The sequence below is a fragment of the Notamacropus eugenii genome, chromosome 2 (assembly GCF_028372415.1).
Source record: "Notamacropus eugenii isolate mMacEug1 chromosome 2, mMacEug1.pri_v2, whole genome shotgun sequence".
NCBI lineage: Eukaryota > Metazoa > Chordata > Mammalia > Diprotodontia > Macropodidae > Notamacropus > Notamacropus eugenii.
Window position 1 is genome coordinate 219052213 of NC_092873.1, and position 12172 is coordinate 219064384.

Below are 12172 nucleotides of genomic sequence, written 5' to 3' on the forward strand. Positions count from 1 at the left end.
TGTGTCCCTGTCTCTGTCCCTATGTCTCTGTTTGTCTCTGCTTCTCTGTCTCTCTGTGTATCTCTCTGTGTTTCTACACACACACACATACACACACACACGCGCGCACACACACACACACACACACACACACACACACACACACACACACACACACACACATATTTCTACCCAAGGGAAGCTAGGTGGAGTAGTGCATAGAGTGCTGGACTTTGAGTCTGGAAGACTTGAGTTTGAATCTTGCCTCAGACAATATTTACCCACTTTGTAACTCTTGGCAAGTTAACTGTTTTAGCTTCATTTTCCTCACATGTAAAAGTAATAGAACCTATTTTATTGTGTCCTTTTGAGAATCAAATAAGATAATGCATATGAAGTACATTGTAAACTTTATAGTACTTTATAAAAATTTGATATTAATATTATTTTTGCGAGACCTAATAAATATGGTTATATTTTTGGAAGAGCAAGGAATTTCAATAAGATAGTAGAACCTAGAATTTTTTTATTACTTACAAAATATATCCTACAATTTTAATAGAAAATAGATTTCTTTCTTCTAGACCTTTTAGAAAGAAGGTTTTTCTGACACTAATTTTTGTTATAAAGTTTTCTATTCTATAATATTTAAAATATGATTAAAAACAGTGCTAGCTAAAGAGAAGAGAATGTAGATATAATCAATATTATATTTGGAATTTCTGGATCCTTGAGATTTAATTAATTTTCTAACCTCTGTTTTCCTCTCACTCTTTAAACAACCACAGCGACCACAAGAAGTTCTTCACAAATCTAAATCAGGGCCATTGCCTCTCCCCTCCAATACTACAGTTTCTTAGAACTACAAACTTGTAATATTTTTTCTATGTTATGGAAAAATATATAGTGATGGTCATAGTATTTATTTCCAGGGTTAGAGCACCTACAACACTTGCTTCAAATTTAAATGCTTCATATGTTAAAAAATTAACTGGAACTGATAAAATGTTTCTAATGGTGAACTGAATGGAAGAGGTTTTTTTCAAGAAGATACTGAGATTTCACTTCATAAAAGTATGATTTAGTGAGCACTTTTAAGTTGCTTATATTTATGGTTAAGTACAGTGGAGAAGCATGCCTTTTCCTGTCAACATAAAAGCACATCTACATTTTAAAACCATGAAGAGATACTTAAATGAGTCTTTGTTCCCCTCTCTGATTAAAGCAACTCCATGCCCGAACCTTTGAGGGTGGTTTTCATTAATTTTCTATTTATCTTACCATGCTGAGTTTCTTACCTCATTAAAAGACTAATAAAACCATTTACCGCAATAAGATAATGTGCTAACATGGATGTTTACTTTGAAACTGAATCTCTTTTTCTTGCTTTACACTTGTGGATCTTTCAGTCTTTTGGCACAAGAAAGTCAAGTGAGGTTAGGCACGTGGAAGGACTACAAAATCAAACCTCTGATAGTTCAAGGAAAAATCTTGATGGAAGTTTTTATAGGTTATTCTTGGTTACTAAACCATAGACTGTGGAATTGGACAAGACTGGAGAGAAAGTAGTTAGTAATCACATTTTCATAAGAACACAAGAAAATGCATGGAAAAGGAAGTTTAAAATGAAATAATTTGTCTCTATGATTCCTTCCAATTATAAAGTCTTTAAAAATGAGCTTGCTTTACTGTTGTTTTTTTTTTTCTATTGATGCTGCAAGGGGAAGACTATATTCATAGTAGTAGATTTATTTCACCACTCAGTGAGAGGCAATATTATTCAGAAAAATTAAGGACAAGGAATATATGTGAAAACCTAGCACATAGATGTGATATTCGCTAATTTAGAGTTCATTGTTATTTTATAAGGCTTTTCATAACACTTATTAAATCTGAAGTAGCAAGAATGAATTGATGCGAGTGGAAACAAGCCAGGTATTGTGTTAAGCTCTTTACAAATAATAATTCCTTGTTATCTAATTCCTCTGTCATTTCTGTCTTATTTGTCATATGAACTTGACTTGAAAATAATATAACTTTATCAAATGTATGTGATTACAGCTGAAAGTATTCAGACTTATAATTGGTAGAGCCCAGGTTCAAATTCTAGCAGTTGTCACTTTGGTTACATATTTAACCTAAGAAACTGTTTGCTCATCTATAAGATAGGAATAATAATAAGACCTGTCTCATAGAGTTGTCATATGAGAAATAAATGGCAAGGTGGAAGTGAGGATCCTTGTATTTCATTCCCGGGGGCCCTTTCAAATCATTGCCCTTTTTAGATATGTAAAGGGTTTTTCAAATTCTTAAGCTATAAATGCTAGCTGCTGAAGCTGCTACTTCTACTACTATTACTACTAATAATTCATATTAAAGTAGGTTGATTATTGCCCTCCTATATTTCATGGATATGTTTTCATAAAATTTCTATTTTCTGTCAAGTACTAATTTAAATACTATAATTTCCAAGGTTAATATTTTATCTTTAACTTGCAGTTTTGTACAAAAGTTAAAATGAAACATCCAGTAGAAATGGTATAGAAATTTTGTTCTTTGGATATTAAATAAGAATAGATTTGTACAATTCAGATATAAGACTAAAAGCTGGTTGACAATATCAGTTGATTTTAAGACTTTGCTGAATAAGAAATATGTTTGAAGATTACTTTTATACTTCAATGAGTACAATTTCTGTGCTTCAAGTTTGCAGGAGAAAAAAAAAAACAACCACCAAAAAAAACCTCAACTCACTCCATCTAGCTGGCCCCAATCCTGCTTTACATACTTCTATCAGGACATCTTGACATCTGACCTCCCTTTGCTCCCTCTTCCCACCTGTTACTTCTCAGCTAGACCTCCAGAGATCCTGACCTTCAGCCCCAAAGATTTAATCATTCAACTTTGGAGCTCCTGCCTTGGGGCTGGGGTATTCTGATTAGGGAATGAGTGAGATAAAACTCACAGAACCTACTGTATCAGCTGGCCCTAGGTCATGCTTCATATCAATCTATCCAGGACACCTTGCCATCCATCTACCATGACAGTGAGGTACATAATTTCACAACCTCTTCTGGAAAATATATGACAATTTACTTCCCTTTTGTTTGACTCACCATACCTGTGACCAAAACTCCTTCCCCTGGTTTCCATTTCTTTATATGTAATGCTTTTAGAATATAAGTTCTTTGAGAGTAGGGACTGTCTTACTTTTTCATTGTGTTGCTAGTGGCAGATGCTTTATATTAGTTAAGCAATTCATTCATTCCTATATATAGACTGAAAACAGATGTAGAATTGGTTATTATAAGAATCACTTAATTAGACTGTGGTGATTTCCAGCTAGTTAAGTACAAAATTTAAAATTAGCTTCATAGTTTGTGAAATGTTATATAACAAAATATTAATATTAAGAAAAGCATTCTTCATCTCCTTTAACATCTCCACATAATAGGTTGTCTCTTCTTCCTTCTAGATGGCAAGGTCCTATCCTTGTTCTTCCTTTTTGGATTTCTTCTTTGGATGAACCCAGATCTGCCCCTGCAGCTCACATTTCATTTGTCCTGTACAATTATCCAGAGCCATAAATAGGGTGGGGCAACTGGAGCTTCGTCCCAAGGCACTGAATTTAGAGAGCACCAAATTTAGAGAGCTGACAGCACTTACAGTCTTTCAGCAGCACAGAAACAGCAGAGCTTAGCACCTAGTTAGCAAGAATAATTAGCTAAAATAAAAAAGCTTCCAGATGATGGTCTTGGGTAAACTCCTCCCTTCCTATTTCCATTTTACCCCACGTGGCCACCTATTCATCAGTGGCTTCATGTTCATGTCCCCAGTGTCCCAACACCTATGTCAAGGAAGGCACATTTCTTGCCACTTTCCTCAAGTACGAAAGAAAATGGAAATCCTGGATGTGGTTCTGCAGTTCCCTACGGCTTAATTGGTTTCTTTGCTGTTTGTGACATTGTTTAATAGACTCTGCTGGAGTTTGTTATGATTTCAGGTATCATTATCACCATTTGTCCATTGCTCATCAATCTTGAACCATCTCTAAAGACACAAACTCCTCACATACTGAGCAATGAAGCTGAATTTTGCTTTCTTCTTCCCATTGCTCCGTATACTTATAGAGCAGGCTGTAGGATTTTGGATCATTCCTATTTCCATGCTTATAACAACTTATTCCTGTGAATCTATGACTGACTTTGTAATGGAATGTATGAGCTCCTCAAGGGCCTGGACAGTTTCTTTTTTCTCCTATTCTCAGTACCTTGTAAGGCGAAGCAGTATAATGATAGAGAGTTGGCTTTGGAGTCAAGAAAAATGGCATTCAGGTCCACCTCTGATATATACTATCTGTGCGATACTGGGCTAATATTTATTCATCATTTCTCCACCACCAGGCTGGACCCCTCAGGACTGTAGAATTGCTAAAATTTCTTTAAGTTTAAATTCTTCTAATGTTCACAGACGTGTGGTTTTCCTTTTTGGTTAGTCAATCGATGCTTTCCTTTTTTGACTCAATCAAGTAGGTTCACATTTCAGGGGATAGATAATCTTATTTATATATCATATCCATGAAGTTATTAATTGATTCTATACCTCCATCAGAGAGATTTGAACTCAAACAAATCTTCCTGACTACACCCATAGTTCCATCCACTGTGCCACCTAGCTGCCCTTAAATATCTACTTAGAACCCCACAAAGCTGGCATATTGGCCATTATGAAATTGGAATATTCAAATAATAAATATATATTTATCCATATTTGCAATATGAATATTTATAATTTTTATAGTTATCCATGGTTAGTGCAATCTTGTGTACTCTTAGGTGTTTCACGGGGCAAGATATTTAGGTGTGTTACATTGTTTAATATGCATGTATTTCTCTTACTTTGATTACTTTTTTAATCTTTGTATATATTATTTTTATTAATTATTTGATGAACTTTTTATCAACTTTTATTTCCACATTTAGTACTGTTCTTTGAGAATAGTATTTTTCAGAGTAAGAATTCATAAAAAAATTATTCTCTTTCTATAGAGACCTTCATTTTTGTTTGTTTGTTTTCTTTCCTAAGGGAGATTAAGCATCAAAGTTGGTTTGTGTGCTGACTTTTCAGTTGTGGAGAAATAACTTCAGTCATACTTTCCACAGAATTTGTTAAAATACCTGAATTTTTGGCAGGGCAGTTTTTTGAATAGGGGTAAGAGGGAAAGAATCTTCATATTAAAAAAAAAATCCTTGCCATTTGTGAAAATTCTTCAGTTTAAGATAAAAAAAAGTAGGTACAGCATATTTTACGTCAAAATGGATTGTTAATTCTCTCCATACAGTTTTGAATAATTAAACAAATCTTTGCCTTTGGTGAGTTGAAGAAAATGAAATAAAGACATATTAAAATGACAAGTTTGAAAAACAAATGTTTCTTATCTGGGGCACTTTTCTTTACTTGAATACTCAAAATACATTGTGAGTTTATGTTTGTTGACATTGTTACCCATAGAAAAAAAGTGTAGGAATAATACATACAATCATACATGGATATACATTTCAGTATTTATGTACAACCACTTTGTATGTTATATGTACGCATGCTAACTTCCCCCTGCTACTGGGTTTATTACTAAACCCTGTCTAGTCCCCCCCAACCTCTGTAAGTTTGTGTGACCTTAAGGAATATAAAATATTTTAATTTTATTCTAAATAAAATAATCTTAATTAATGTGTTTGCTACACTGAAAACACCACAATGCCAGATATAAAGACTTCTGAATTATCTATATGCCTTTAGTGTGGTTAATAATTGAGAGGTATTAGTCCTCATTTATGGTGTGTTTCAAATATGCATACACTTCATACACTTGAATATCACAGTATTTTAGAGTTGGAAGGAATCTCAGAAGCCATCTAGGTTAGTCCATACCTGAAAAAAAATTCTTCTAATAATATATCTGACCATTGGTCATCCAACTTTGACTTAAAGACCTCAAGGGAAAAATCTGCAACCTCCCAAATTCCACTTTTGAATAACTTTAGTAACTAGGAAGACTGAGAATACAGTTTTGAAACTTTTACCCATTATTCCTAGTACCATACGCTGGAGCCAAGCAGGGGAAAAATAAACATTTTCACTGTTCCTTTTGGGTTCTTGAAGGGTGCTTGAAGGTTTCATCAACCAGGTTCACAGTCCTCGTGTGGTTCTAATTTTAAGTCCTTCACCACCCTGCTTGTTCTCCTCTTGACATTCCCAATCTTAATAATGTATTATGTAAGATGTGGCCCCCAGTACTGAACCCAGTTCTCTGGATGTGCACAAGCACTATTATCTCTTGGATGTCATGCCTAATTTTCATTTTTCTTACTTATTTTTGGCAGACTACTAGATAATTGAACTCTTGTACATGATGTTAGTGATCTGAATTCTAGAACACCAATTTTCCATTCAGAATGCTTGATTTTCATACTTGGGACACCCACAAAGCATTTGAGAGGTACAACAACAAAAATATTTTTTATATCCAATTAACACAAAATAACTTATTGCCACAGCTTTCAGCAATTGCTGAAGGAAAACCTGAACCAACTGAAATTAGTAGCTGAAATAAAAATCCATGATGAGCCATGGGAACCACCCCATTTTCCCACTGATCTAATAAGGGTGAATAATTTTGGGTGGTCCCTACCTTTATAACACAACTTAAACAGAACATTCTATTCAAAACAAAATTTTAGTTTTCCCTAGCTAACCTCGGCAAAAACCATGTGTCTATGCTGAGGGAAAATCCACCCGCATGGAAAGAAGCCAGTCTCCTGGAACTTAGTTAGTGGAGTCCCTGGACAATAAAGATCTGTGATTACTGAGGCGGCACAGAATTTCAGTTTTCAGGCCACTAAATCACACTTGGCCTCCACAGCTGTGTAGTCAGGGGAGTCTGCAGATATTATTCAGGACAGCAACCACAAGGCCTGTTTTTTATAGAATATTTTCCCAGTGTTTTTGGAAACCCATCAAGTGTTAAAGCTAAGGGTTTTCTGGAAGCATTGAAATTTTTTTTTCTCTTTTTAAATAAAGATTTTAATTTAAAACTGAGATGATACGATCTCCTTTGAAATATGTCAATAAAAGCATTTTTATGAAAATAATTAAGAAAGAAAATATTCTTACATGATATTTTAATATTCAGTAGACTCAAATGCAATCACTTTTTTGAAAATTGAGAGAAAAAAAGGTTATTATTCAAAGAGTGATAAGAGGAGAGTGAAGAGAGGCAAAAAAAATCTAAATGTGTGATGTAAGAAAGAACACTGGTTCTGGAGTCAATTGACCTGGGTCCAAATCTCAACTCTACTGTTTACTCTGTAGTCTCTCTGAACCTCCATTTTCTCAACTATAGAATGAAGATGGTAGGCTCTGAGGTCCTTTCCAGGCCTAATTCTGTGACTCTTTGTTAAGGAATATGAAAGAATATGCAAAAACAGAAGATATTTGGGGAAGTTATAGTAAGCCCGTAGGGCTTTGTATCAACAAATGTTTAATTTTAAACTGAGTCTTGACATGAACAAGAAGTCAATAGGTTTGAACTAGGATGGAAATTATAATGTGCATTAAATATGTGATTTTTTCTTCTTTTTTAAATAAAAGTAGCTTTTTTTTAACTATTCTTCCATGTTTAGAATTTTCTTCTTAAAAAGCTATCTTACATATTCCAATGGAGTCCCATATTGGTCATATACTGGCAACCAGAGTGTGGTAACTTAAAAAAAGAGGAGGGGGTGGACATGTAAAGTCAACAGGAACAGAGTGTTTTTAGAAGTGTCAGCGGAAAGGTCTGGCTAACTCAAGCAAGCTGTGAGACTATGCAGTCCACATTCCATAAAGCACTTACGCTTTTCCATAGGGTGTCATACAAACCCAACCAGGGTTCATACAACTCATTTTGGCTGATGTCACTGTGTATGTAAGCACATGATTTGTATTCCTGTTGAAGAGACTCTTGCTAATTCTCACCTCTGTAAGCTAAAAACCCCTCTAATTCTATTAAAAAACCTGCCAACTTTGCCTAGTTCTCAACAAATAGTTAACACTAGAAAAGATTAACATCCATTGCTTTTTAATTATTGAAAAATAATTTATGAATGAATTTGATTATATAAATGCAAATTACATCGATTTGTGCCCTTGAAGTAACACAGGAGCATGCCATACATCACAATTCAATGAGGGTAACCACATGCCTATTTACACGATAGTTTTACATTGTCATGGGCAGTTAGTGGATAAAATGCCAGACTGGAAGTCAGGAAAATGCATCTTCTCCATTTCAAATGTGGCCTCAGACACCAACTTTGTGATCTGGGGCAAGTTGCTTAACCCTGTTTGCCTCAGTTTCCTCATCTGTCAAATGAACTGTAGAGGAAATGACGAGTCACTCCAGTACCTCTGCCAAGAAAACCTAAATGGGGTCATGAAGGATCAGACATGACTGAACCACAGCAGCAACGTATTGTCACTTCATTTCTAAACTAGCTTTACTATACAGTATTTTCTTAAGGAACTGAGGAGGAGTTGATCTTGTGAGTGGATAAATTCCTTTGGTAAAACATGGGAAATATGTTCATTTGAGGTTTGAGTCTCTAACTTAAGCTAATTTGTATATTTAAATTTAACATTGACATTAGCTTTAATGTTCAAAATTAAATACTGATTTCAAATGTCAATTTAGTCCTTAGTTCAATGTCACAGTATCTATTTATAGACCACCAAACTTATTGTTTGATTCTTTCTTTCTCTTTTATATTTAAGACAGGCATGTATTTTGAAGGAAAGAAATAGAGCTACTTTTTTTTTTTTTTTGAAGAGGTAGCTTATTACTTAATGTTTTAAAGAAAAAATTAATGGGTTCTAAGAAAGGAAAAGGCGGGAGGAGGTTAGTCCATCTGTGTTTTCAGTGTCTGGGTGGTGATCTTTTCTTTCTCAATAATATGGACAATCACCCTCATTCCTGACAAAAAAACCTGATCCACAACATTCAGTCTGGTTTGGGAGATGGTTTCAGAGAGGTGCTTGGGTTCCATATCAGGTTCCCAGAGGGATTCACACATCCCATTCATCTGCTCCAAGCAGGTACCACTGACCACAAAGTCATCAGTCACCATGGGGCAGCCAATGAGGTCCAAGGAACAAATAAAGGGTTCAAAGGTCTTAGGTTGCAAACCAGCCATGACTGTGTCAGTGCAATAGAGGCCAAACCGTTTCTCATAGAGGAAGTTGACTACCATGCTCATGAGGGCACAAGGCTTGATATGTCATCCTTCCTTAGTTCATATAAATTCAGCTAGAATTTGAGATGCTGAGGAATGGTCTTACATTGGTGGTGAGTCCAGCCAGGCCAATATATAAGCGGTCACCTATGGGAAAGATCTTCCGGTTGCTGTCTGGGCCTAGATGCAGAAATGTCTGTCTGCTACAATGGCCACACAGTTCTTCCCTTTCGTGGCCATGACGGATCCTCCATTATAGGACATAATAGACATAGTGCCAGCATTTGAGAGGTCCTCCAAGGATCCACAACTAATCCCCAAATCTTCCAGCCCTCATAGCAAGCTGTCGGTACCATCCTGAGCTCCTTCTTTTCTAGAAGAATTAATTTATCTCATCTGCCAACCCTACAATTCTTTATCACTTCCTCCAAAGAGATGCTCAGAATTCTGGCACTCCAAGACCTTGAGGTCTCAGAAAATATCTCTATGAAAGTACGTCGCTCCCTAGACAGAGGGAAAATGATATGTATAGAACCTACTGAAAGCAGGGAAAAGGGAAAGGGACTTATTTATAGGGAATTGATATTCAGTCAAATATGATATCACACAATTAGTGCTCAAGTTTTATTCACTGAAGAAAAATTTGGATATCTTTTCTCTAAGGGGAGCATTAGAGTGATTATAATCTTGATTTTACTTCCTGGTAAACAGTATATAATAATCATGAACTTCTTCTTTATTGGGGTGTTTCATACTTTTGATATAATGGACAAAGTATCTAGCGAGATGAGAAGGTTGTGGTTGGTTGTGACGTTTTAGATATACTTCCCTTATCAGTGAGGTGTTATTGTAATATAATATATTGAATATTCATGTTCAGTATTGATACTGAAGTACTGTAGTTCTTTAATATCTGCAGAATTTCAATTTTATAATAATTAGAACAAATCTAATTATCCTTCTAATATCTGTTGTATTTATTTTTAAGAATACATTTAAGTATTGCAGTTCTAACTTATTTTCAATGGACATTTATCCTTACAATAGTAGTAGGCACTTTTATAGTGCTTCAGGTATGGGAAGTATCTTGTCTATGTAACTGGGGTCTGGCCACTGGGGCTCCAGTCCTAGGAGCATACAGGTCTGGTAAGCTTGTTTCCAGATACACAGTATGTCATTGAGGGTCTTGGCCTGTCACTTCCAAAGATGTACAGGTATTAATATATTTCTTGTATGTTTGACTCTGGTGGAGAAAAACTTTTTGATTGGCTACTGAGCTGGAACTGCCCAGAACTGATAGGCCAAAGTCAGTCTACCAAATCAGTCAATCATTAACATTTATTTTGTTCAGTCATTTTTCTGTTGTGCCCTTTTCTTCATGTGCCATTTGGAGTTTTCTTGGCTTAGATACTAGAGTGGTTTGTCATTTCCTTCTCCAGCTCATTTTGCAGATGAGGAAACTGAGACAAATAGGGTATGTGAATTTTTCCAGGATCACATAGCTAGTAAGTGTCTGAGGTCATATTTGAATGCAGGAAGATGAGTATTTCTGTCTCCAGGTCTAGCACTCTTTCCACTGCATGACTCAGCTAATAACATTTATAAAGTGCCTACTAAGTTCCAGGGATTATACTAAGTGCTATGCATCCAAAGAAAGTAAGACAAACACACAAAAAGCAGACTCTGCTCTCAAAGAGCTATCAGTTTAATGAAGGTAGCAACATGTAAACAACTGTGTATAAACCAGGTAATGTACAAAATGAATTGAAGGAAGGTATTAATATTAAAAGAGATAAGAAAAGGCTTTTTTGTAGAACATGGAATTTTAGCAAGAAATTGAAGGAATTTAAGTGAGGAACAGAAAACATTTCAGGTATGAGAGGAATCAGTGAAAATGCTGATAGTTGGGAAATGGAAGTCTTGGAGGAATAATAAAGAGGCCAGTGCCACTGAATCACAGAGTATGTGGTGGGGTTTACAGTATAAGAAGACTGGAAAGATGGGAGTGAGGCAAATAACGAAGGACTTTGAGCACCAAGCACAAGATTTTTTTATTTGATCCTAGAAGTGATAGGGAGTCACTAGAGATTGTTGAACAAGGAGGTGATGTGATTAGCATTGTGAATTAAGAATATCATTTTGAAAACTGAGTAGAAGGTAGGCTGGAGTGGGGACTGCCTTGTGGCAGGAAGACCAACCAGCGGGCTATTGCAATAGACCAGGAGTGAGGCGATGAGGGCCTGCATCAAAGTGGCAATGTTTATCTCTTCCTGATTACATATGTGTGATGAAGATGAACTACTATGAGCCTCCTGTCATCATAATAATGCAATGACTTTAACACTGGTGATATCCTGGCCCTCATTTTACAGAAAGAAACTGAGAGAGATCAAATGCTTTGTCCACAGTAATATAGCTATTACTAGAACCAGAATTTTGGTCAAATACTCAATTTTAGCACTCTTCCCATTATCCCATATTTCCTAGAAAGAAAGACGGACTTGAAGTGAGGAAAAAGTTACTTTAGATTCTTGCTTTTGGTAGTTACTAGTTATGTGACCATGGACAAGTTTCTTAACCTTAAGGATAAACCATACCTTCTTTATCTTCTTTCTAATTTCTGATTCTCCCCAACCTCCTTCCTCGTCTTCCACGGTCCTTCCTCTCCTGAGCATCCTGCCTACTTTGATGTTTGATACTTTCATAGATCCCTGATTTCATAGGTGTAATTACTCATCCAACAATGACCTTGGTCATTTCTTCAGATCTTATTCTTCATGATTCTGACCCATATTTTCTCATAAATCTTTTATAATCAATATGCTCACTAGGTTGCATGCCTTCCTCTTGTTTTCATATCTCTGATGTATCAATGAAGCACTTAGACTACCCGGCTATTATCTCTAATTACTATGTAAATGATG

At 35.6% G+C, this 12172-nt stretch overlaps 1 protein-coding gene and 1 pseudogene across 8 annotated transcripts in view; one reads left to right on the forward strand and one right to left on the reverse strand.

Annotated features, from left to right (window-relative positions):
- EYA4 (EYA transcriptional coactivator and phosphatase 4) overlaps positions 1-12172 on the forward strand; it is a 315711-nt gene that overhangs the window by 70540 nt on the left and 232999 nt on the right. The window lies entirely within an intron of this gene.
- LOC140526825 (proteasome subunit beta type-3 pseudogene) lies at positions 8366-9729 on the reverse strand (annotated as a pseudogene).